Raw genomic sequence first — 27,921 nt, forward strand, 5'->3', positions numbered from 1 at the left:
ACCACCCAGCCCCACAGTACAGGGGCCTCCCACACACCACCCAGCCCCACAACACAGGGGCCTCCCACACACCACCCAGCCCCACAGCACAGGGGCCTCCCACACACACCCAGCCCCACAGCACAGGGGTCCTCCCTACACACACTCAGCCACACAGCACAGGGGTCGTTCCACACACCACGCAGCCCCACAGCACAGGGGCCTCCCACACACCACCCAGCCCCACAGCACAGGGGCCTCCCACACACACCCAGCCCCACAGCACAGGGGCCTCCCACACACCACCCAGCCCCACGGCACAGGGGCCTCCCACACACCACCCAGCCCCACGGCACAGGGGCCTCCCACACACCACCCAGCCCCACGGCACAGGGGCCTCCCACACACCACCCAGCCCCACGGCACAGGGGCCTCCCACACACCACCCAGCCCCACGGCACAGGGGCCTCCCACACACCACCCAGCCCCACAGCACAGGGACATTCCTGAGACATCACCCAGCCCCACGGCATGGGGGCCCTCCCGCACACCACCCAGCCCCACGGCACAGGGGCCTCCCACACACCACACAGCCCCACAGCACAGGGGCCTCCCACACACCACCCAGTCCCACAGCACAGGGGCCTCCCACACACCACCCAGCCCCACAGCACAGGGGCCCTCCCGCACACCACCCAGCCCCACGGCACAGGGGCCTCCCACACACCACCCAGCCCCACAGCACAGGGGCCTCCCACACACCACCCAGCCCCACGGCACAGGGGCCTCCCACACACCACCCAGCCCCACAGCACAGGGGCCCTCCCGCACACCACCCAGCCCCACGGCACAGGGGCCTCCCACACACCACCCAGCCCCACGGCACAGGGGCCTCCCACACACCACCCAGCCCCACGGCACAGGGGCCTCCCACACACCACCCAGCCCCACGGCACAGGGACATTCCTGAGACATCACCCAGCCCCACGGCATGGGGGCCCTCCCGCACACCACCCAGCCCCACAGCACAGGGGTCCTCCCTACACACAGTCCCAAGACACAGGGGCCTCCCACACACCACCCAGCCCCACGGCACAGGGGCCTCCCACACACCACCCAGCCCCACAGCACAGGGGCCTCCCACACACCACCGAGTCCCACGGCACAGGGACATTCCTGAGTTATCACCCAGCCCCACGGCATGGGGGCCCTCCCCAGACACCACCAAGCCCCACAGCACAGGGGCCCTTGCTTCTTCCCGCAGGCCCAGACTGAGCCCCATAAGCCCCGTAGGCCCAACAGCAATGGCAACCTGGCATGCCATTGGCACGCAAGCCCACACAGTACTTTGCACCTCACAGATGGTGGAAGCAGGGTGGCTGGGATAGCCAGCCCCTGGGATTCTGGAAACAGGCGTCCTGCCCAGTCAGAAATGGTAGTCATCGTCCTCCTCCCCTCCCCCAACCCCTGGAAACACTGCAGACTGCAGCCACAACCAGTACACACAGGGACTCAGGGCTCCTGTCCACATTCAGTCCTCCTACCCAGGCACACAGCTCACAGTATGGGTGGACAGTACTCACTCTCAACAGTAAACTGCCTGCTCACACCAGCATAGGGAAGGGTGGGGGACAAACACCACCCCAATTGGCAGCAGTCTCCCACCCTACTGATAGCAGCCAGAGGCTGTCCTCCCACGAACAGTGGCCAGAGCTCTCTGGCCCCATCCAGCACATGCCCTCAGTTCTCTGGCCTGTGCCTTATGTGTCTCACCTAGACAGGCAAGACCTTGCTCAGTGGGATTTGAACTGGGCTCCCTGTGCCAGGCCTAACACAGCACAGTGCTACTGCTTAGTGGTCTCTCTGGGCCAGAAGTTCTGTTTCATTCAGACCCAGCACGGGGCTCTTGAAGCGTCCCTTGGAAGCTTCCAGATTTTACATGCTGCTGCTCACTTTTGCTCAGGCCCAAGGTTTCTGCACCCAACTCAATCAGGCAAGAAGCTCACAGAGTGGACCATGACTGACCTGTTACTGCACAGCCAGTCATTCTCACAGACCCAGCCACCCTCTCACCCGCCGTGGGACCTGCCTCCTCCACCCAGCACTAATGTGATACTTTGAGCTATGGATCTGGGCACTGGCTAGGAGTCTCTAAGTCCACATGGCTCCTGGAGATCTGGCATCTGGCATGGATACTGGCACACCCACAGCACCAGCACCAACAAGGCATGCTCTCATCACACCAGTCCCTCCAGAGAGAGAAGGCTGCTGGCCTTCGCAACAGGGATCTCAGTGACCACACGCAGCCATAGGAACAATCCTTACAATGGATACCACCAACTGCAGCAAATAAAGGTACACGGAGATTACACTGTAGAATCTAACTGGAGCTAAAGAAAAAGCACTCTACCAAACCATTATCCAAGAGCACATACCCAGGGAGAAGCCTTCACTCATCACAAACCATCCTCTAGGCGCGCTAGAAACAAGTGATCTTCCTGACGCACAAAAGCATCACAGAAATAAAGAAACACGAATGAGCACGTCAACAGACTCCACAGAAGGACACAGTGACACATTAATACCAGACTGTGAAGAAAGGGAGGCCAAGGAGGTGCCGGTAAAGTAACTCAGAAGAATTATTGCAAGGCTACCCAAGGAGATAACAAGAGAACGTAGACAGTTAAACTAAACGGATGAGAAACTCAGCAGAGATACAAACACCAAAAAAGAACCAAACAGAAATATTAGAAATTAAGAACCTACTGAGTCAAATAAAAAAAGTGGAAAGCCTCAACAACAGACTAGATAAGTCAGAAGAAAGAATGTATGATCTAGAAGACACATACTATGAAAAATAACAGTCAAACAAATAAACAAACAAAAAAGAATGCCAACAGAGCCCAGTTATCTCTGCAATACCATTACAGGATCCAACATATGAGCCCTGGGGAATTCCTGAAGGTGTGGAGAAAGAGAGTAGCTTAGAAACCTATTCAGTGAAATAATAGCAGAAGGATTTCCCAATTTAGAGAAAGATGGATACCCAAATATAGGAAATTCAGGGAAACTCCAAATAAGCATGATCCGAAAAGACCCGGACCACAACACATGACAGTCAACTTTTCAAAAGTAAGACTTAAGGAGAATATCCTATGATTCGCAGAAGAAAAGTTGCAGTTCACTTTTAAAGGAACACCATTGCCTGGATAGATTTCTCAACAAAATCCTAGAGGAAGAGAAAAGTGAGAAATACAAATAATTGCTGAAGGAAAAGAAAAACGACAAACAGAATATTTATTCATTGTGGCTCTCATTCATAACTAAAAATCAAACAAAGACCTTCCAAAACTAGCACAAAGTTCAAAGAATATGTCACTACCTGGTCAGTCTTACAAATGATACTTCAAGGGGCCAGTGCTGTGGCACAATGGGTTAAAGCCCCAGTCTGCAGCGCAGGCATCCCATATGGGCGCCAGTTCGAGTCCTGGTGCTCCTCTTCCGATCCAGCTCCCTGCTATGGCCTGGGTTAGCAGTGGAAGATGGCCCAAGTCCTTGGAACCCCTGCACCCACGTGGGAGACTTGGAAGAAGCCCCTGGCTCCTGGCTTCGGATCAGGCCATTGCAGTCCTTTGAGGAGTGAACCAGCAGAATGGAAGACTTCTGGCTCTACTTCTCTCAGTAACTCTGTCTTTCAAATAAATAAAATTATTCTTAAAAAACATGATACTTCAAGATGTACTACACACAGAAACAGAGAAAGAATATCAATGCAGAAAGCCTACTAGTAAAGAAATAAAAGGATATTTAAAATAAACACCAGGGATTTTTATGGAAAAATAACAGGTTCAGGTTATTATTTATTAATAATAACCTTCAATGTAAACAGACTAAAACCCTGATTAACAAATATAGATTGGCTGAACAGATTAAAAAAAAAAAAAGGCCCACCCAAATGTAAATACTATGTATAAGAAACACACTTCCCCAGTAAAGACAAACAGACTAAAAATGAGATGATGGAGAAAGATACCCACGCAAATAGAAAGCACGAGCAATCCAGAGTAGCTACCCCCATACCAGACAGAACAGACTTCAACACAAAAGCTGTTCAAAAGACACAAAGAAAGAAGATGTGTCTACGGTTAATGTATTTGTAAGTAATTCTAGGGCACCCAGCTTTATAAAACAAATATTAAAGACTATAAAGGGAGACACAAACCCCAACACAATAGGTCTGGGGGAATTCAGCGCTCCACTTTCATTGATGGACAGATCAATCAGACAAAAAATCAACAAAGGAATAACAGAGCTTAGACACAGTACTGATCAAATGGATATAATAGACATCTACAGAACATTCCACCTCCAGCAGAATACACATTGTTTTTATCAGTTCATGCAATATTTTCTAGAACAGACCATATACTAGGCTATAAAGTGAGTTTCAAGAATATTTTATGTTCCTGAAGGTGTATATAGGAAATATATGACATTTATATACCTTAAATAAAATTTAAGAAAAAAGTGAAATAATATCATGTGTCTTTTCTGATCATAATGGAATTAAGTTAGAAATTAACAACAATAAAAAATATACAAATACATGGAGACTGAATGGCATGCTCCTGAATGAATGGTGGGTTATAGAAGAAGTCAAAAAGGAAATCTAAAAATTCCTCAAAACGAATCAAAGTGAACACACAACATATCAAAACTTATGTGATACAGTAAAAGTGGTGTTAAGAGGAAAACTGATGGCACTAAGTGCAAATATAAAAAGTGGAAACATATCAAATAAATAATCAAGCAATGTATCTCACAGGCCTAGTACACCAACAACAAACCAAACCCCAAACTAGTAGAAGGAATGAAATAAAAGTTAAAGAATAAACAAAACAGAAATTTAAAAAACCAAAAGATTAATGAAATGAGAAGCTGTTTTTTTTTAATTAACAAAATTGATAAACCAATAGCCCAACTAACCAGGAAAACAGAGAGGGCTCAAATAGATAAAATCATTGATGACAAAGGAGATATTATAACTGATATCACAGAAGTACAACGAATCATTAGGAACTACTATAAATAACTACATGCCAACAATTAGAAAAAGTAGAGGGAAAGGTTAGATTTCTCGACACGAATAATCTACCAGAATTTACGCAGGGAGGCACGGAAAACTTGAATTAAGCAATCATCCAGACTGAGTCAGTCAGCAGTCAAGAACCTCCCAAAACCAAATGTCCAGGACCAGAGGCTGTCCTTCTGAGTTCTACAAGCATTTGAGGAAGAACTAACACCAATTCTTCTGAAACTACCCAAAACAACTGACAGGGAGTGAACCTTTTCAAACTCATTCTGTAGGACCAGCGTTGCCTTAATTCCAAAACAAAATAAAGATACAATGAAAACTGAGAAATACAAGCAAATACCCCTCACACAGAAATCCTCTAAAAATACTAGCGAATTCAAATCAAACAAGGTATCAGAAACATCATTCACCCTGCAAGTGGGATTTATCCCAAGGATGCAGGGTTGTTCAACATACACCATTAACATCACAAATCACATCAGCAAAAATGAAGGGTAAAAAACAATATGATTTTGTCAACAGATGCAGAGAAAGTATTTGATAAAACATGACATTTCATAATTTAAAAAAATAGTTTAGTATAGAAGGAACATACTTAACTTCACACAGTAAAGGGAATACTTGACAAGTCCATAGCAAACATCATTGTGAACAGAGAAAAGCCAGAAGCATTTCTAACACGGGCTGGATTCAGACCAGGATGCTCACTCTCACCACTACTGTTCAAGGTAGTTCTGGAAGTGTTAGCAAGAGCCATAGGCAGGAAAAAGAAACCAAGGGTTACAAACTGGAAGGGAGGGGGGCCGCTGCTGTGGCGTAGCGGGTAAAGCCACTGCCTGCAGTGCCAGCATCCCTTATGAGTGCCGCTTCAAGTCCCAGCTGTTCCACTTCCGATCCAGCTCTCAGTTATGGCCTGGGAAAGCAGTAGAAGACCGCCCAAGTCCTTGGGCCCCTACACCCATGTGGGAGACCTGGAAGAAGCACTTGGCTCCTGGCTTTGGATCTGTGCAGCTCTGGCTGGTGTGACCAACTGGTGAGTGAACCAGCAGATGGAACACTTCTCTTTCTTCCTTCTCTCTCTCTCTCTCTCTCTCTCTCCCCTCTCTCTGTGTAACTCTTTCAAATAAATTAATTAAAAAAAAAACAAATTGGAAAAGAGGAAGTCAAATTATCCCTGTTTGCAGATGATAGGCTCATATAGGGGAACCAAAAGATTCCACTAAGAAAGCAGTAGAAATGGGGCTGGCACTGTGGTGTAGTGGGTAAAGCCAGTGCCTGCAGTGCCGGCATCCCATATGGGCACCAGTTTAAGTCCCAGCTGCTCCACTTCTGATCCAGCTCTCTGCTATGGCCTGGGAAAGCTTTAGAAGATGGCCCAAGTCCTTGGGCCCCTGCACCTGCGTGGGAGACCCGGAAGAAGCTCCTGGCTCCTGGCCTCGGATCGGCACAGTTCTGGCTGTTACGGCCATCTGGGGAGCGAACCAGTGGGAGGAAGACCTCTCTCTCTCTCTGCCTCTCCTTCTCTCTCTGTGTAACTCTTTCAAGTCAATAAAATAAATCTTAAAAAAAAAGAAAGCAGAACTGTAAGATAATTTGGTAGAGATGCAGGATAAAAAAATCAACACACAAAAATCAACAGCATTTTCATAAAGTAACAATGTGGTTGAGAAACAATTTATAAGAACAACCCCATTCTCAATAGGTTAAAAAAAATTAAATATCATGGATAAATTTAACTAAGGATTTAAAAGATCTCCAGAATGAAAATTTAAAAAAAAATAATGAAAGAAGAGAAGACAAAAATAAATGGGAAAATCTTCCATGTTCATGAGTTGGAATAATTAATATGCTAAAATGCAAATACCGCTCACAGCAATTACAGATCCAATGAAATACGCATCAAAATTCCAAGGACAGGGCCAACACCGTGGTAGAGTGGGCTACTCATCTGTCTGCAGTGCAGGCATCCCGTATGGGTGCTAATTCTTGTCCCAGCTGCTCCTCTTCTGATCCAGCTCTCTGCTATGGCCTGGGAGAGCAGTGGAAGATGGCCCAAGTCCTTGGGCCCCTGCACCTGCATGGGAGAACCAGAAGCAGCTCCTGGCTCCAGTTCAGCTCAGCTCCAGTCATTGCGACCATTATGGGACTGAAATGCAGATGGAAGACTTTTCTCTCTGTCACTCTCACTCTCCGTCTCTAACTCTGCCCCTCAAACAGAAAAATAAAATCTTTTTTTAAAAATTCTAAGGACATTCCTCACAGAACTAAAAAAGACACTGAAATTCATATGGAAAACAAAAGACCTCAATAATCAAAGCAATCATAATAAAAACAAAGAAGGTGGCATCACAATACCAGATTTCAAAGCATATCACAGGGCAGTTATAACCAAAACAGCATGGTAGTGGCATAAAAACAGACATATGGATGAACTGAATGGTACCAAATCCCTAAAAGTAAATCCATGGATTTACATTTCCTGGAGAAATGACAGTCTCTTCAACAAACAATGTCAGGAAAATTGAATTTTTACATGCATAGGATTGAAACAAGACCCCTACCTTACACCTTACATAAAAATCAACTCAAAATGGATCAAGGATTTAAACTTAAGACCTGTAACTATCAAACTACTAGAAAAAAGCATAGGGGAAACACTGATGATGTATAAGACCCCCAAAGCACAGAAAATAGAGGCAAAAAACAGTGAAACGGGATTAAAGAAGAATCAATAAACAAAGTGAAGAGGCAAGTTACAGAATGGGAGAAAATACACACAAACAATGCATGAAATAAAAGGATTAATATCCAGAATATACAAGGAACTCAAGAAACTCAACAACCACAAAACAACCCAGGTAAGAACTTGTAAAAGGATACGAACAGACTTTCTTCCAAGGAATAAATACAATTGGCAAACAGATAAATAAGAAAAGATGCTCAGGATCATATATATATACTATGGAATACTACTCCACCATGAAAAAGATTGAAATCCTGTGTTCTGCTACAAAATGCATGCAACTGGAAACCATTACACTTATGAAATAATACAGTTCCCCAAATACAAATATCACATTTTTTTCTGATTTTTGGGAACCAATAAAATACCAAAATGTAATGCGTAAGAGTGAAATTGACATTTTTGAGATTCAACGATTGTTTAGAGCCCTTGTCTATACTTTTGAGGAACAGTGCTTTTTTCCACTTACTATTTGTGGAACTATTTACTTAGTGCACAGTTAAGCTTATGAATATAAATTAAACTGAAAGTAGACCATTGTAAAAATTAAGAGAGGGAATTGGAGAGGAAGGAGGAGGAAGGGTGGTATTGTGGCTGGGAGGGAGGGTACAGTGGGAAGTAATACTATGTTCCTAAATCTGTATACATTAAATACATGAAGCCTGTATACCTTAAATCATTATTTTTAAAAATGCCCAGGACCACTAGGCATCAAGAAAATCCAAGCACAAACTATACTGCAGTGATTAATTTATCCAGTTAGAAGTGCTATTACCCAAACATCAAAAATCAACAAAGGCTGGTGAGGTTATGGAAAAAACATCATCCTACAAAACTGTTGCTGGGAATGCCAAATACAACCATTATGATAAACAGTATGGAGACTCCTCACAAACCAGAAATCTATCTGCCACAGGACCCAACCATCCCAGCTGTGAGAAAACTGCTGTTTTGTGTTGGGCTGTTACAGACATGAGAGTACAGAACTGTTTCATGTTCTGGCTCTACTTCCTGTTGCCAGAACATGAAACAGTTCTGTACTCTCATGTCTGTAACAGCCCAACACAAAACAGCAAAGACGCCCACCAACTGACGACTGAAGAAAATGTCGTATATATTACTCAGCATAAACAGAATAAAACCCTGACATCTGCAACAAAATAGATGGACCTGGAGATCATTATGCTAAGTAAAATAAGCCAGACCAAAAGACACATTTTCTCTGTGAAGAGAGGCTAATACTGCCTTCCTTGTCTAGTTTTTATAAAGCCAGAAAAGGTCTACAAGTGAGGTCACTGCTGGTTTTCCCACTGCTCACTTCATGAGCCCCAGAGCCATGGGCGGGCAGGTATAACTGGCTGCCAGCCTACGGTTAAGGCAAGGGCTCCTAGGGGAGTCTGAACCTGATGACAATTTTCTCTCATCTAAAAGAGACCCTAAAAACACAAATAAATCATCAAAAACCAAGAACAAAAACACTAACAGCCCAAATAAATAAAGGGGCCAAAGGACATTAATAAGAAATTCACAAAGAAAAAAATGCCAGCAGATACGTGATAGACTGCCCTTGTGTAAGGTGTATGAAATCGTCAAACTTGTAGAAAAGGAGAGAACAGCTGCTGCACGGGCTGAGCAGAGATAAACAGAGCTGCTGTTCAGTGGATTTCGCGTCTGCATTACACAAGAATAAAACATACTGCAGATCTACTGTACAACACTGTGAATCTACTTAACACGATGTAGTGTGCACCTAGAAATCACGAAGGGGGAGACCTCACATGACACGAAGGACAAAGACATGGAGATCCACTCACCTGCCAATCCGTCCACCTCTAAACCTATAAAACTGAGTGACAAAAAGAAACAAGAATCCAGAGACCCAACCTCACCATGCACTTTGTGGCGGGTGTGTGAGCTGGAACATGTGTTCAGAGACAATCTGATGATACGTCTGCAGTGCTCACGTGTGCAGAATGTGGGCCTCACAACTCCCCGTTCAGAAACCTACCCACTAGCACATCATCTGACAGGGTTGCAACCACTGCTGCAGTACGCCTTTTTTTACACTTGATCTCAGCCAAAAGGCCGAGAAGCGATAGTATGCATTATTTTTGAGAGTGAAATTTTGGAAAGAACCTACTTTTCCAACCAAATATGGGTAAATAAGTAGCAGTTTCTCTAGTCTATGGAATGCAGTAATACCACTATAAATTACTCTGTGAAATATGGATATAATAAATATTCACAATAAACTGCTAATCTTATTAACATCAAAACACTATGACAGCATGATTAAAATTTAATTTAAGAAGGTACGCAGGCATTACACCTATAGATAAAAGACAAAACTGGCTTCCAAACTGTTAACAGTAGCATCTCTGAGAGATGGGATACTGGGAATCTTTGTTTTGTTCCTTGTGTTCATGTGCATGAGAAAAAAGCAATAGATATATAAATCAAATGAGGCAGTGATACAACACACCTAACTCAGAGTCTCACGTGACCGTGCTATATTCAACTTAGCCAATGTCAAGGCTTTTTAAAAGTGTGTGTTTGTTTCCTGAAGAATGCAGCAGAGATCTGATTGATAAACAACTTACTCAGATGGAGTAACTCCACTATGTGCATAACGACATACAGATTTTGTGCAAAATGGAAACAAAATGCTTGACTGTACTTACAAAAATAATTCATGATATCTTAAAAGGGATTAAGAAACATGGGTAAGAGTTTCTTTGTAGAACGAATATCAACTAAATTCACCAAGGAAATTCTAATCCCTTCTGGGAGCTGTTGGATAGGGCAAGACAAACTGACAGGGAAACTCTGGGAAGTCCCTTCAGCTTATATTTCCAAGACAAGGGAAAAAATGCAGCTGAACGGGGCTTGGTCTTGCAGGGAGCAATACATGTGCGTGAGGAGCTGGCAGTAGAGAGAGGAGCACCCTGCGTGGCATGGAGAGGTGTCTGACTCTCTTTAACAAGTTCAACATAAATCCATGGCCAGGCAATGAGAAATACGAAGAGCCATGGCAAGCATCCACTGGTGCTGAGAAGGACATCCCTCAACGCCTCCTCCAGAGGATCAGGCAGCCAATAACATGCCAAGGAGGCAACTCTTCCCGTGGTGTGGGCTCTGCTGCTTGGTGAAGAACTGACTGACATCACTTCTGGAGCACTGATAAAGCCCACAGATGAGCCCCACCAGACCAGGCAAAGTACAGACTCACACATGCACACGAATGCATGCCTCCATCATTAAAACCTTCAAGACGCAGAAGGGGAGGGGGGAGAGCGAGCGAGCGAGCACACGAGAGCTCTTATCTGCCAGTTCACTCTCCAAATGCCAGCAGTGGTTGGGACTTGGCCAGGCTGAACCTGGAAGCTTGGAACTCAATCCAGGTCTCCCCTGTGGGTGGCAGGAGTCTAAGGACTTGAGCCATCATCTGGTGCCTCCCAAGGTGTTCACTGGTAGGAAGCTGGAATTGGGAGTAGATCCAGAAATTCCAATCAGGGACTCAGGCACCTGAACTGCTGGACAAATACCTCCTTCCCTGAGTGATGCTCTCTGATGCTTTCATAGCTAGCATCTGTTGAATGAATTAATGAGCTCCAGTGTCTGCTGATATTCATTCATCAAACACTTCCCAGGAACCATTCTGGACATCTGATGAACACAGCAGAAACAGCATATGTAGCCCCTGCCTCTGGGATGCTCACAAGAGCTAGGCAAAGACTAACAATATGTGAGAAAATGCAAGGGAGGGCCCGTGCCTATCAGAGACTGAAGCAAATGCAGCGGGTGAGTGACAGAGCACGGTGGAGGGCCAGGAGGCTGTGTGCACAGAATGGGCAAGGAAGGTGCTCTTTCGTGAAAACCTCAGGGACAGGAAGAGCCCACTGCGCCCAAGGAGAGAAAGAGCTCTGCAAGTAAAGGGAAGAGAAGACTGGAAGTTCAGGAAGAAGGAAGAGGCCTGGAGACGCTTCCAGGAAACAAGTTACCAGGGAGACTAAGAGCAGAAGCTTGGCACAGCCAGAGTGCGGTGTTGGTAAGTGAACAAGGGGCTATGGTTTGCACCAGGGTTTGGGTGTCTGAATGTGGGGTCTTGGGAAGTGATTAAATTGGGCTGGATTGTGGGTGTGGGCCCGGGAGTGAGTCAGGGGGCTCTGAAAGCAGAGACCACACAGACACAGGGGACGAACATGCATACGGGCTCTCCTGCCATCCTCCCCCTGCACATGTTGCATCACCTACCATGCTCTCAGAGGCTAGACCCAGGAGACCTCCCGGTCTTGCACCGTGAACCTCTAAGACTGTGAGTGGAAATGACCTTTGTCCTTTAGCTTCAGTGAGGGTCCCAGGAAGGTGACACAAGGCACACCATGGGCCACTCTGTGCTTTGAAACTACTGCTCTGGCTGCTGTGTGCTGAAGAATATAAAGACCATTGTAATGGTGACAGCCTCAAGGTGACTTCAACTCACTAAGGGAGACAGAGAGACAACAGTCTTCACTCTGAAAACTAAACACAGCGCTGAGATGATCTGGGTGTGGAGAGCAAGGGTGCAATCCAGGTCTCTGGGTGCTGGATGAGGCAGAAATAGGCAGGACTGGGAGAAAAGCGTTGTACGATTCTGAATCCCAATTTGCTCTTTGGGTAAAAAAAATTCCGTCACAGCTCAACAACAGAATTTCATGGTGTCTGGCTGATCATGTTACTTCACAGCCATGGCTGTTTCAAACACCTAATACTCTAATCCTCACAATCCCTGCAGGTGGCCGAGTGACTCCGTCAGTGACGTCCACACACTAAGTCAGCCGACAAGCTGCACCACCAGAATCCAGTGCCAGGCGGCGTGGCTCCCGAGGACGAGGAGCAAGGCTCTGCTTCAAGAAGAGGTCAGCAAAACGTGAACGCCTAGAGCTGACTGCTGCTCCACGCAGCTCCACGCCTGCAAGGTCACGATACACCGGGACACTGATCTTGCCTCCACAAGGAGCCCTAGCACTGACACTTCCAAACCTGGGACATTGCTGCAACTGACTTGGTTTCAGTTTCTGAAAATGACAGAGTAAGACAGTAGCCAAATGATGGTTAAGAGACCACCACCTGCCTGGGTGAGGAAAACCTGGGAACTCAGGCTGGTTACCCCAATTACACATCTGAGGGAGGGCTCCTGAGAGCCACCACAGGTTTGGGTCCCAGGACTCACGCATCTTATTCAACTGACAAATCCTAGGAATTACGTGTGACATCACTTTTACATCTGAGGTCTCGGTCACCTGAGGACCCAGTAGAGCCACCACTCCCACACCTGAGGACCCAGAAAAGTCACCCCACTCACACAACCTGAGGACTTGGTAATCACCCCACTCACACACACCTGAGGACTCATAGTCACCCCACTCACACACACTGGAGGACTCATAGTTACCCCACTCACACACACCTGAGGACTTGGTAATCACCCCACTCACACACACCTGAGGACCTGATAATCCCCCCACTCACACACACCTGAGGACTCATAGTCACCCCACTCACACACACCTGAGGACTTGGTAATCACCCCACTCACACATACCTGAGGACTCATAGTCACCCCACTCACACACACCTGAGGACTCATAGTCACCCCACTCACACACACCTGAGGACCTGATAATCCCCCCACTCACACACACCTGAGGACTCATAGTCACCCCACTCACACACACCTGAGGACTTGGTAATCACCCCACTCACACACACCTGAGGACCTGGTAATCACCCCACTCACACACACCTGAGGACCTGGTAATCCCCCCACTCACACACACCTGAGGACTTGGTAATCACCCCACTCACACACACCTGAGGACCTGGTAATCACCCCACTCACACACACCTGAGGACTTGGTAATCTCCCCACTCACACACACCTGAGGACCTGGTAATCACCCCACTCACACACACCTGAGGACTCATAGTTACCCCACTCACACACACCTGAGGACTCATAGTCACCCCACTCACACACACCTGAGGACCTGGTAATCACCCCACTCACACACACCTGAGGACTCATAGTTACCCCACTCACACACACCTGAGGACTCATAGTCACCCCACTCACACACACCTGAGGACTCATAGTCACCCCACTCACACACACCTGAGGACTCATAGTCACCCCACTCACACACACCGGAGGACCTGGTAATCCCCCCCACTCACACACACCTGAGGACCTGGTAATCCCCCCACTCACACACACCGGAGGACCTGGTAATCACCCCACTCACACACACCTGAGGACTCATAGTCACCCCACTCACACACACCTGAGGACTCCTAGTCACCCCACTCACACACACCTGAGGACTTGGTAATCACCCCACTCACACACACCTGAGGACTCATAGTCACCCCACTCACACACACCGGAGGACCTGGTAATCACCCCACTCACACACACCGGAGGACCTGGTAATCCCCCTACTCACACACACCGGAGGACTCACCCATTTACTCAACCCTCTGACTTGGCTCTGTCACCCATGTAGCAACAGATAAATGTGCTGCATGGAGAGGAAGGGACAGGAAGTCTGGCTGCAACCATCAGATCAGCTAATGGGGAGACAGATGTGTGACCACTCATGGAACCGCAGGGGCTGGATTCAGAGCTGTGCAGACGCACATGAAGGAATCTACAGAAATGCCATCCCATGACATGCAAGGTGAGTGGTAAATGCACGTGTCCCATGCCACTGGCTGCTAAATTAACTCACACCTTCAAATGACAAGACTCACGCTTCACACAGGTGGGACCTGGCTTAGGAAGCCATGGAAGGTGAGGAATTCTGCAGGGAGCGAGGGAAAAGGCATGGGGAGCTGTTGTGCGGTGAGAACCACCGCAGCAAAGACATCCTCTGGGACAGTGTAGTACAAGCTGCCATAATGGACAGGCCAGTGCTATTTGTCATTTGGCTACTGGTCACTAGCTGATGTGCAGTGTGGTTGGAAGGGTGAAGGGAGCGCTGTGGCCACTGCTCCTGGCCTCAGGCAATGTGGCCACTGCGTCCCCCTGGCTGAGACAGGAAGGGGCAGTGGAGGTGCCAGGAGTTTGGACATTGCCCGTTGTGTGGAAGGGGCAGGTGGGGTTGTTGGGGAGAGCTGGACACAGGGACAGACACCTGTTGGAAGCTCAAGCCTCCTCCCACCGGGAGTCTCCAGGTAGTGTCTTCTGTTGAGTCCACGCAGAGCTAAGCATGTTTTGAAGTCAGCTGATAGACTTTCAGACGACTGTCAGTCACTAACATCGTGTTTTACTCCTCACCCTCATCCCTGCAGACCTGCAGCTCACTCCAGTTTGAGAACAGGGGCTGACAACAGCTCCATCAGTGCACGCATACTGTGTGGTACCTCATCCTAGCTTGGCAGAGCGCAGCAGAAGCCTGTACATCCTAGGAGACGCATGAAGCTGCAAGGGTGTCATGCTCAATTGTGTGTGCGCACTGATATGCATGAGATGCAGTCACCAAAGTTTCTTGAGAGGGAGATGACAATACCACATAGGAAAACAGTGCTGGGGACAAAGCTGAGGTCATAAGGAAGGCCCAAAAAATTACCAGCAGGAAGGTAGTGAAGTATCTGAAACGTGCAGGTGAAAATGGAAGTTCACACTGGGACAACGGCAGTGAGAACAGTAACAGTACCTGCCTTTCCACAGTGCCCTCCACATGACGGAGCCTCCTTGCAACAGTACCCAAGCACCCTCCCGCCACCTGTCACACAGCACCTGAACTGCCCTGCTGTTTTGGAAACAGCGCCCACTGCCTGAGTCTCCACAGGAGATCGGAGGCTTCAGCAACCATGCAAACCCAAAGTGATCACCCCCGCCAATCACCTGCCACTCGCAAGTTCACAGCCCTGCAACACCAGCTAACACCATAACATGTTTCTGCCAAGAATGCTGAGTGGAGAGTGGGTGGCTGGAGGGCAGAGATCCATCTTTACCTGGGCACTGGGTGGCCCTACTTCACACCCTGCCGTGGCCCCAGAGCAGTTCCCCATCCTAAGAAGAGCACCTGCCCTGACCTGGAATTCCAGCCTCCAAGAAAGTGAGAAAAGGAGTTTCTGATGTTGCACCTACCCAGTCTACGCAGCTCAGGCAGACTAATACACTAGCCAGTAAGCAATGAAACAATCTCCAGCTCCCAACAGCTTTATCTTCATGAGTTGTTTCTAGTTTATCAATGAATGTTCTATGAATCTTGGTCTAAACAATTTGTTCTTCTGCAAATTTCCAAAGAAGTAAACTTCTCTGAATTATTCAAATTGGCCAACTGGGGTGGTAATTTGGCACACTGGTTAATAAGTTACTTGGGGCCAGCATCCTATATTGAAGTGCCTGGATGTGAGTCCAGCTCTACTTCCAATTCCAGCTCTCTGATAATCTTCACCCTGGGAGGCAGCAGGTGATGCCTCTGGTACCTGGGTTCCTGCCACCCACGTAGGAGACCTAGACAGAGTTACTGGCTCCTGGGTTTCCAGATACAGCAAATGTGACATCTGGGGAGTCAGCCAGTACATCGGAGCTCTCTGCCTCTCTGGATACGTGTGCCTGTGCCAGTGTGTACACATGTGTGTGTGACTGTGCATGTGTACATGTGTCTCTGACTCCAAGTGTCTGCTGGTCCTTCCAAGGTTTATTTCAGTGTGACTTGGGGATTTGGTAGATATGTGACCTATAAAGAGGCCAAACCTTTGACGTTATTTCTACATTAAAATCTTCATGGCTCAAGATGACCATATTTATGATCACTTAATTCTACAGACTAAAAGTGCTCCAAATCATGGATCAGACAGATCAAGTACACAGATGGGGCAGACTGCTGATAACAAGTCTGGCATTTATCTGCACTTCAGCTTTCTTCCTGGAACTGCTGAGTGTCGGGGCTGGGCCAGGAGGAGGTGAACAGTGTGCTCCTCAGGAGGCTACTGCTGTCTTAGCCCAACTTCACCACTCAGGTGCAGCAACACAGATCCAGAACTAACAAGTGAGAACCTGAAAATCTGGCTGGCAATCCAAACCTTCATAATATGTGACCGTTTTACATGCCGAATCTTTCAAATGCCCCAACAACCACATCAGTCCCTACTGAGAGCCAGTGTGGCTCAGTGGTCTCTAACTGATGGCTCAGATACAACTTGGCTGACATGGAGCCTTCTGGAATCAAAAGGCTGTTCTCATCAAGCTTGCATTCTGATTCCCGAACTACCTACATTTGTAAGTAAATTTTTAAAACAGTGCTTTCAAAATCATTATCAATTTCAAGCCCAGATCTCTTTAAAAAGGAGGTAGATGAGCAATGTGCTGTTTGGGGCAAATGCATGGTCTGTTGTGTCTGATCACACATGTCTATGCTCATGAGGTGCAGGCTAGAAACATGGTATAAAAACAAGGAGCACAGCAAAATGTATTATGAAAAGTGAGTCAACATTAGGTTGAGGAGTGAGTACATAAATGCACACTGGACACCCCTAACTCTGTCCACAAACACCAGCTTCTCCTAAATAGTCAGAAAACCAGTGGGAACCGAGGACCATTTTTGACACAGTTTGGATGCGTCGACAGTGTTAGCCTCAGTTTCCACTGCATCACAGCAAACTGCTCCATACTCAGCAGCCTGAGCACATGGGGACCTGAGTCCCACAGGGCTGAAGCACGCCTGGGGTCCACCAAGTGATTAGGGGCCTGCACCAGGCTGCCCTCCTCTTGGGGCCCCAGGTAGAATGGTTCATCTCCCTCTCAGCCTCTGGAGGCTTCCCACCTTGTGCACTTCAGTGCTCACTGCTGCCTGCCACACTGCCAGCCATGGCTCACAGGCACACGCCTGGGACCCCAGAAGGGAAGGCGCTGCTCCTTGGAGGGCGTGTGCACTTGGAGGGGGTCCACTTGGCTAATCCTGGCTAGCACTGACCTCCCTTCAACTGCAAGGCCCCCATCTGCATGGGAGCAGTCGTCAGACAAATGGAGAAGCCCCTGGGCCTCTCTGCCGTCTCCTGTCTTGTTTGGGTTCTGGTTTGTGGTTGCTGTATTCCGCCTCATTGCATGGGCACATACATGCAGCTTTACATTATAAATGTGCCTCATGTACACAACAAACCAGTTCAGGTCCAGAATATTTTGAGTCCTGCCCAGCGTCCTGTTAAGGAATGCCCTGGGGGATAGCAGGTGATCACTCTAGTACTTCAGTTCCTGTCACTCACAAGGGAGATCCACATCGGGTTACTGGCTCCAGGCTTTGGCCTGGCCCAGCCTTGGGTATTCTGGACATTTAGGGAGTGAACCAGCAGAAACAAGATCTCCCATCACCTCCCCTTTCGCCTCCCTGTCCGTTTTCTCGCTCTCCTCCTGTCTCTCCCCTTTTCAAATAAATGAAAATAAATCATTTTAAAAGCCTTTACACTTAGTGAAATAAACTAGCCCCCAACAGACAAATACTATGTTTTCCCTGATTTGCGTTAACTAATTTGCAGGGTACAAAAAGGTAATTTATAAATGAACTTGACATGTTTACATTTGATTATTGTCTATAGCCCTTGACTATACTCTTGAGGGACTGTGTTTTTTCTACTTCCTACTTGTTGAGCTCTTTATTTACTGGAGGGTTGAGCTTGTGATTGTAAAGTAAACTTAAAGTATGTAATTGAAAAAATTAAAAGAAAAACAAGAAAAGGAGAAGAGAGGGTGAAGGTGAGAAAGGGAAGGTAGGGTGGAAAGAATTATTATGTTCTTAAATCTGTGTATATGAAATATGTTCCCTTTATATAAAAAGGAAAAATAAAAAATAAATGCACCTAGTAACTCAATGATTTGTTCTAGAAAATCATTACGATCACCCTTTTTCCCCTAAAAGGTTTACTTATTTGAAAGAATGACAGAGAGAAAGAGAGAATCTTCTATCACTGACTCATTCTCAGATGGCCAAAAAAGCTAGGCTGGGCTAGGTGAGACCAGGATTCTCTACCTGCATCTATGTTTTCCATGTGGGTGGCAAGGGACCAAGCACTTGGGCCATCTTCCGCTGCTCTCTCAGGCACATTAGCAGGGAGCTGGATTAGAAGTGAAGCAGCTGGGACTGGAACCAGCGCCCAAATGGGATGTCAGCATCGCAGGTGGGACACGACCCTGGCCTCTAAGATCAGTTTTTGTTCGGACACACCAAGAATTTTTTTTTTTTGCTGGAATTACAATAACATAAACAAAGCATTCTGTTTTCTTTTAAATGAAATACCATTTTACCTTCATTCTAGACCTGCACTGATAGCAGAACCATCAATTTAATAAACTTTTCGGCAAAAATTGAAAACACCACATGACAAAACAAAACAAACCACTAACAAGGAGCTTCACTGCGATGTGCGCAGACTGGCTGCAGTGCCTCAGGAGGCATAGAATGTGCCTGAGAATTTGCTGGAGGGCCAAGGGTGCTATCATACATCACGCACACCCGTGCCTGCTTTCTGAAACATCTTCCCTCCTGCCTCACTTCCTTCCCCCGGAATGTCTGCTCGTCCCCAGGAACCTCAGTGCCAGCATTGCTCACAGTTGGTGAGGCCCGGCCATATGGAGGACGCAGCCAGGGCGCTCGCTGTCTGCACTGGCCCCCAGCTCCCTGCACACAGCTCTCACAGACTGTACCGTGCCACACCCTAATGACAGCGTTCCTCAACCTCCAGCTACTATGGGAGACAGCACCCCCGCCCCATGCCCATGTCAAAGCACGTGTGCCAAGCATGTGGAGGAAGTGAGGGACATATAATGAGCTTCCCCAGCCACACACCCCCAACTGTAACCCAACACTTGCACTTGTTCCTGGAGCTGTCTGCACGTGCTGGAGGGGGTTAGGTGACTGTGATATTCTACATCTGTGGTGATTAGCCTCAGATGGCACAGTGATGCCAGCCTCTGGCTGCCCAGGCCGTTCTGTGCTCTGTCCTCCAGCAGGGAATGGAGCAGGGATTTGCTTCTAACAAGCCCTACAGCCAGGGCAAGAGGACGTCCACAGCTAGCTTACAGATGATGGTGGCTTCTGTCCACCCATCAGGCTTGCTCTCGCTGGCTCTCAAGAAGCAAGCCGACCCGTGGGAAACACACTATATGGCAAGGCCTGTCGGAAGTCTACAACCCAACGCTGGTGAGGAGCTGAAGCCACCAACCCCAGACAGGCCAGCGTGAAGACGGCTCCTCCACAGTCCTGGCCGATACCCCGGCTGGGCCTTGCGGAGGCCCTGTGGCAGAGTGCCTGGCAGCACCATGTCCCGGCTTCAGATCCAGCACTGCATGTTGCTGCCTGCATGTTGCGCCCAGCTGCTGCGTTTTGCAGTGATTTGTCATGTACTAGTAGATAATACAACGCTCTTCCCCTGGAGACACGGCCTATGCTTGAGTAAAAGGAAACCTTATCAATATCAGAAGTTACAAAAGGAAAGCTCTACTCATTAAACAGGCAGCAACACAAAGACAGCCAGAGCACTACACAGCAGTCATGTGACTGAGCCCTCCCCTGAAAATATGCACAGCAGGCAGGCCTCCTGCCCTGGGAGACGAGACCCACCCTCAGAGCTGAACCAACATCTGTCAGACATGCCGGAGGCCCTGGACAGGAGGAAGGACGGCAAGACAAGGCACAGCCGTCAGGAGTCCTTGCAGCAACCCGCACAGAGCTGGCTCTGCAGAGCCTCCCACAGCGAGAAGGCACAGGGAGGGTCAAGCTCCCATCGCAGGTGCCCAAAGTGGCCATCGGGAAGGGACAGGTAGGGGACCTGCCCAGCTTCGGCCACAGCGATCCCATTCGCTACAGGCGTCTGTTACTCTGACACTGCTGTTCTCACCTCCTGGCAGGCAGGCCCTCTTTACTCACCTCTGCACTTTTCACGTCAAAGACCCAAAACAGAACTCACAGAATGCACCCCTTGGGAGGTCTGAGTACCCAGTCCAAGCAGGCGAGGCCTTCCAGTGAGGGCTCAGGGAGCCTGCAGCGAGCCAGGCTGCTGTGGCCACATGGACTGGGCATTCTGCAAATGAGGCCACAGCCACTGGGCTGCCGCTGGACACAGACACCTGGAGACTCCAACAAGCCACTCTGGGGGGCTGGTGAGGCTTTCAAACTCACTGACAGATCAGAGAGCATAGACTCCTCTCCCAGCTCTTCATCTGTCACAGGATACTAGGCCCCCTGCTAAGCACCTGTGTGCCCACCAACTGTGTGCCGACACACACGTGCTCAGCCGAGCCAGCCCTGGCCTCGGCCTCCACGTGCGCTCTTGGCATGGTTCTGGCATTACCTCTTTCTACGCACAGCACACCTCTTCTACAGGAGCTTTCTGGATTATATCTGTCTGCAGAAAACTTTCAGCATTGATTCTTTGAGTCCTGAGGCTTGGCATTTTAATTGATTTTGTGATCACATGTACATTTGCAAATTACTCAGTAAAACCTACACATTTACACAATACAAAGTGAACTCTAGGAGGAGAACGGTGTATCTTTCAGCCTCTGGGAATGTACTATAAATCCTACACTGCCCGCTTTCCACATTTTCTAAAAAGTCGGACACGGGCCAAAGTTCTCTTAGGGTTTCTAACACTGATTCCAGGAAAAGGAAGTCTGCAGCGGCTGCTCACAGAAACGCAGAAGTCTCCTCGTACAGCCCTGGCAACCAGCGGCCAGCTGGGAGGACCGATGCTGGTGCAGTGTGCTTCTTCTGACCCGGCTTCCCAACTCCGGGCAGGCCAAGTGCGGCCACTCTGTCCCTGGTTATCACACCCTAACTCTCACTCCCAAGCACCAGGGGAACTTTCCACTCTGTGCTAAGGAAGCAGCGTTTCAGCAGAGAAAGTGGAGTCCTGTCACTCAGGTCTCCCCTCCCCACATTATGCCCCAGCCACAGCACAAAGCAAGTACTGTCCACAAACATGCCTGTGTCTGACAAAGCCACGTCATTTTATGAAAACTGGGAACTCTGTTAGAGGTAGCCAAAGAAGAGTGTCCATGTGCAAGAGGAATGGGACATGGCTCAGGAGGACAGCCTGCCCAGCTGTACCAGCGCCACTAATGACGGTGGCTGGTATTTATCCAGCATCTCTCTGGGAGACGCCATCTATTAGAGATAAGCTGTCAAGGCATTTTATAACTAAAATAACCTGGCTTGTTTTGAATGCTCGTGGAACACTGACACGCGTATTTTCACTTCCTGTTCCCTGTCCGTGTTCTCTGGGATGTGCACTCCTTGTGACCCCAAGCTTTCTGTCACTGCCCTGGTATTCTCATTTCCTGTAGCATTTATGTGTCAGCAATTAGCATGGAGTGCACACACACAGAGCAATCATCTGTCTTCCTCTGTGCCTGTGACACTGATAAATCCACCTAGAGCTATTTTTAAATAGCTAAGTTATTGTCCTTCCGTGGAATAAATTGCTCCCTTCAATATAAATTCTTTTTGGGAGAAGGCAGGATTTAAAAAATAAAGGCAATGCTGCCTTTCCAAAGTATCATTTCTTTAAATACTCTATCAAATTATCTTTCCTGGCATCATTTGAGAAAGCTATGAAGAAACACACATGACAGATACGTGAGTGAGGGGCATAAAGGGGTCACAATGGCCTTAAAATCCCCATCTCATGTGCCTAGCAGGAAATCCTTTTCTGTAACCTTTCGTACCGGAGGGCACCCAAGACTGTTTTCATACTAGGAAATCAATAATAACAAAGATAAGTGAAGAAAACTTGGTATCATTATAAAATTCTCTATTCTTTCTCCATAAACAAGACAAACAGGATGCCAGAATAACTTTAAATAAATCAGCCCTGACCACGGGAGAGGTCTTAGCATGTGAGCTCCAGGAGTGCTCACTGCAGCACAAAGCTAGGGACTCCCAGCAGTGTGGCCTCTTGGGGAACCAGAGAGAAGCCGAGCATCCAGGCTGCCTGTGCCAACACCGGGAGCACCTGTGACTTGTGACGTGGACCAGAGCAAGCACCGAGAGGCAGGGTAACAGGGCAGCCAGGCAGAGGGGCCTCTGTGGGGTAACAGGACACCCAGGCAGAGGGGCCTCTGTGGCAGGCACCAGGACAGCACCATCTGAGGGCCCTTAGGCAATCTGTCACACTTGCCGAAGCCTGCAAATTTACCACTGGAGACCCACTCCACGGGTCAATTAAGACGGGGTTTGGGACAGGCGAAAGAAGCAGGAGAACCTAGTGGGGCTGGGGCTTCCTGAGAGGGGCCCCCTTTATGGTCGAAGGACAAAAACAGGAAGCCAAGTACCCTGAGGAGTGAGAGACAGCATCAGCACAGAGGGCCTAAAGGACCCGGATGTGGAGCGGGGAGGCGCAGGGGAACTGCGCACTCCACAATTCCTTTTTTTTTTTTTTAACTTTTATGTAGTAGATATAAATTTCCAAAGTACAGCTTATGGATTACAATGGCTTTTTCCCCTCCATAACTTCCCTCCTACCCACAACCCTCCCATCTCCCGCTCCCTCTCCCATTCCATTCACATCAAGATTAATTTTCAATTCTCTTTATATACAGAAGATCAATTAAGTATATATTAAGTAAAGATTTCATCAGTTTGCCCCCAACACAGAACACAAAGTCCAAAATACTGTTTGAGCACTAGTCATAGCATTAAGTCACATTGAACTACACATTAAAGACAGAGATCCTGCATGAGGAGTAAGTGCACAGTGACTCCTGTTGTTGACTTAACAATTTGACACTCTTATTTAAGGCATCAGCAATCTCCTCAGGCTCTAGTCATGAGCTGCCAAGGCCATGGAAGCCCCCTGAGCTCGCCGACTCTGATCTTATTTCAACAAGGCTATAGTCAAAGTGGAAGTTCTCTCCTCCCTTCAGAGAAAGGCACCTCCTTCTTTGATGGCCTGTTATTTCTACTGGGATCTCACTCGCAGAGATCTTTCATTTAGGTTGTTGTTTTTTTTGTTTTTTGTTTTTTGGTTTTTTTTTTGTTTTTTTTTGTTTTTTTTGTTTTTTTTTTTTTTTTTTTTTTTTTTCCAGAGTGTCTTGGCTTTCCATGCCTACAATACTCTCATGGGCTCTTCAGCCAGATCCGAATGCCTTAAGGGCTGATTCCGAGGCCAGATGCACTCTACAATTCTGATGCGCTCATTCTGAAGCAGGGTTCCCCAGCCCTGCATCACTGACATTTGGAGCCACATAATTCTTTGTTTTGGGAGCTGGCCTGGGCCAGATGAAGACCGAAGAGTCATCTGAAAAGAGGCCGGAGTGAGGTTCCCAGGGGAGCAGGGCTTTTCCTCCTGAGCAGAGCTAGGCCGACACTCACATTACAGGATGCTTAGAGCACCCCAGCCCCACCTACCCACCCCACGCCAGGAGCAGCCCCTGTCCACACCCTGGGGAGCTCTGATAACTAAAAATGCCTTCAGCATCAAGAACCTACGGCAGGTGGAGAGGCAAAACTACCCCTCCCCTTCTCCCAGTAACCATGGCCCAAGAGGATCAATCACTCCCTGAGCTGGACAAAAGCATCAGAGTGCCACCCACCTCTCCCGTCTGCCCACCTTCCCCTTCCCAGCCCTGCCTCCTGCCCCTCCTCTATTCTCTCCCTCTCTCTCTCTTCCCCTTATTACTCCCCTCCTTTCCTCTCTCCTTCAGCTTTTTTTTTTGTAGGAATACAGTCTTTCTTCTAAACAAACAGGAAAAAATGTGAGACAGAAATTATCAAGTATTAGGAGAAAAAAACAACATCTTCACTGGAAGGAAAACTGCACCACGTTTAGTCAAACACAGACCTGCTTCATCCACACCAACAAACCTGGCTTTGTTTTGTAATATTTGTTTGTTTATTTGAAAGTCAGAGTTATACACAGAGAGAGGAAAGACACAGAAGGAGCTTTTCTAGCCACTGGTTCACTCCCCAAATGGCCACAGTTACTGGGGCTGAGCCAGGCTGAAGCCAGGAGCCAGGAGCTTCTTCCAGGTCTCCCACTTGGGTGCAGGGGCCCAAGCACTTGGATCATTCTCCGCTGCTTTCCCAGATATATGAGCAGGGAGCTGGATCAGAAGCAAAGCAGCCGGGATGGGAACTGGCACTGATAACGGATGCCAGCATGGCAGGCGGTGGCTTCACTCACTATGCCACAATGCCGGACCCGACTTGTCTCCCCTGTACTAACTTCTGACTTAGGGCTGCTACCATGAAATCCACAAGAAAGACAGCATGATCACTGAAGAGTAGAAAGGGAATAATATATTTCTACAGGACACATGGGCCTTTTCCCTTTGTTCAGGTCTTTCTGGTTGCAAATGAGACAAATGGTGGCCAGCAGAAGAGCCAGGAGCAAGGAGGCTCATCTTTTGCCCATTTTGCATCTTGGGAACTGTGGGATGGTGGGAGAGACAGTCTAGCTCTCTAAGCCTTGGCCTCATCTGCAGAAAGTAGGGACTCTACTGGCGCATCTTCAGGAATTCTTCCAAATCTCAGATTTCAAAATCAGGTGAAAAACCTGAATCAAATCATCTGACACTGGAAAAAAAAGTGCAATTTCCCCAGCCCTGGAGGCAGTCACTGTGCTGCAAACATCGTTCCTGCAGGCGAGCCACCAGCTTTATAAAGCAGGACAGGCTGCTGTCATCAGCCAAAGCTCGTGACTGTGCAGCACACGCACCGCTCCCGGAGCCTCTGTAGACAACAGCGTCTGCCATCAGGCCTCAGCTTGCGAGGTAAGCATGCAACCTGGGGACCCGCTGGCTACACAGGTGTCTTACGGCACAGGGCCCCCAGCAGCCTGGAGGGGATGGGGCAGAAGCAAAGCAAAAGCTGAATCACAAGGACCCAGCCACAGCCTCAGGGGGCGGCTCTGCAGCGAGGCCTTAACGTGTGTTCCAGGTAGTCTTCTACTGCAACTAGGAGAAGCCTGCTGTGCACGCTCTGAGACAGCAACCCGGGTCTGCAGCACAGCCAGAGTCCTGCTGGCGCGTGGGAGGGGCTTTCAGAAAGGAAGGACCAGGACAGGAGAGACAAACTCCCATCAGAGGAGTGCTTCTTGGAGCTGTTTGCACACACGCTAATGCCAGAGTGTACAGGGGAAAATTCAGGAATGTAGAATTTAAACATTCATTTCCTTTACCAAAACCCTGACCCTTTGTGGCCTAGCACAAAGAACAGTTTTAGCACTCACTGTACATGGCAAAAGAAATTGCACTCACAGGGGCAGGTGTTTGGCTCACTGGTTAACAGACTGCTGGGGACACCTGCATCCCATATCAGAGGACCTGGGTTCAAGTCTTGGTTCTGCTTCCAATTCCAACTTCCTGCTAACGCACACCCTGGGAAGCAGCAGGTGATGGCTCAAGTACTTGGGTCCCTGCCACCCATGTGGGAGACCCAGGATGACTCCAGTTCCTGGCCTCAGCCAGGTCCAGTCTTGGTTGTGGGCTGTTGTAGGCATTTGGAGCATAGCCAGCAGACGGAACCTCTCTCTCTCCCCCTTATAAATAAATATGAAATATGCTGACATTTTATAATAAAACCCCCTCATTTTGCTAGAAAATTCACCTTTTGTGTACAGATGTAAATTCTCAATTTCACAGAGCCAGTGATGTCACTAGGAATCTCCCCTTAGAGGAGGCACAGGGGATGTGGCATGCAGTGTGTGCACAGGCAGAGCCGTGGCTCACCAAGGGAGTGCACCCTCACCACCCATCCAATCCACAGACTCTTGGCTCTCCTTCTGTGAGCACAAAACCATGGCCTCGACAGGACTCTTCTCAAAATGATCCGGTCATTCCTCCACATTCCTGCAACGGGACCACTCATGTCCCCCATGAGATGCTTGGGAATCCTGACAGGAACCTCTCCCTGAGCCGCCAAAACCAAACAGCAGTTTGTGGGATTTTCCCTGGAGGCACGTGCACTGAGCCAGGAGAGCTGAGGTTGCAGGTGGCCGTTGCAGGAAGGCAGTCCGGGCCTGGGGCTTGTGTCCCCGCAGGCTCAGGCCAGGCGCAAACAACCTCTGCAGAAGATCCTGCTCCCAAGGGACACCCCACCCAGCACGGGGCCAAATCATGTGCCCTAGCCTCCTGCTCCGAATCTGCAACACTTCATTTTAAGACGAAAAATAAATCACTAGGAATTACAGAAATGTACAAAGCTTTTTATATCTTCAATGCCAAAGAATCAGGGAGTCCTCACAAATTGCTGGTGATCTTGTACAACGATATCTTGAAACAGCACCTTCTGAGCTGCAGCAGTTTGATCTGACATTTTCTTGTGACACATTAAACTGGAACTCAGGCTTAGCGATGTTACCAATGTCACAGTCAACTACGTAATTTATTCTCCACTCATCCTGCTATGACTTCTTCTTCCCGTTTACGTTGAAAACACCCCTGTAGGACTCTTTCAAGAACTCCGTACTACACAGCATTAAATTCTAGCTAATGAAAAACTGCACGGTCATTTCCACAATAGGAAATATTTAGGATGAACAGATAAAAATAGGCTGGGATTTTCACTCCACTGGCACCTCTATGCTAAATATCTTTCATTATTCTTCACAAGTTCAAAAGTCACTTCTCACTATTTCTTCTATTTCCACCACTGTGCAGTTTTATATAAATACTAAATGTAATCATCAAGATACGAATCAGCAGATGACTTAGAGGCCACAATGAAGACGCAGGAGCAGACAACCAACACAGTGAGGTGAAGGGACGCCTTTACTACACACGTGTACTTTCACCAGGGAGTACGGCTGGCCCTCTGCCCCTGGAAACCTCTAGCCACTGTTCGTATGTTCATCCAATAAAGATTCTGGAGTCGGAGGTAACAAGTGGCAGGAATGATATTTTCAGGTGCTCTCTAGTTTTCTGATCTATATTTTTAAAAAGGTTATTTTTGTGTTTCTTCTATTTTAAAAATTTGAATTCCAAGGGAATACCCTATTGCACACTCAGATATCCTCAATCCCATGGTCTCCAAGGCATGCTTGAAGTCATTCTGTAGGAAGGAGCCCTGGGACCCACTTCAGATGCTGCTAATGCTCAGGACAGCCCTGATCAGGACTCTGG

The 27,921-nt window shown here is 48.0% G+C and overlaps 1 protein-coding gene across 2 annotated transcripts in view; it reads right to left on the bottom strand.

Moving 5' to 3' along the window:
• Positions 1-27,921, bottom strand: part of NELL2 (neural EGFL like 2) — a 482,922-nt gene that overhangs the window by 112,790 nt on the left and 342,211 nt on the right. The gene's annotated exons all lie outside the window — the stretch shown is intronic.

The sequence above is a fragment of the Lepus europaeus genome, chromosome 6 (assembly GCF_033115175.1).
Source record: "Lepus europaeus isolate LE1 chromosome 6, mLepTim1.pri, whole genome shotgun sequence".
In the NCBI taxonomy this organism is placed as follows: domain Eukaryota; kingdom Metazoa; phylum Chordata; class Mammalia; order Lagomorpha; family Leporidae; genus Lepus; species Lepus europaeus.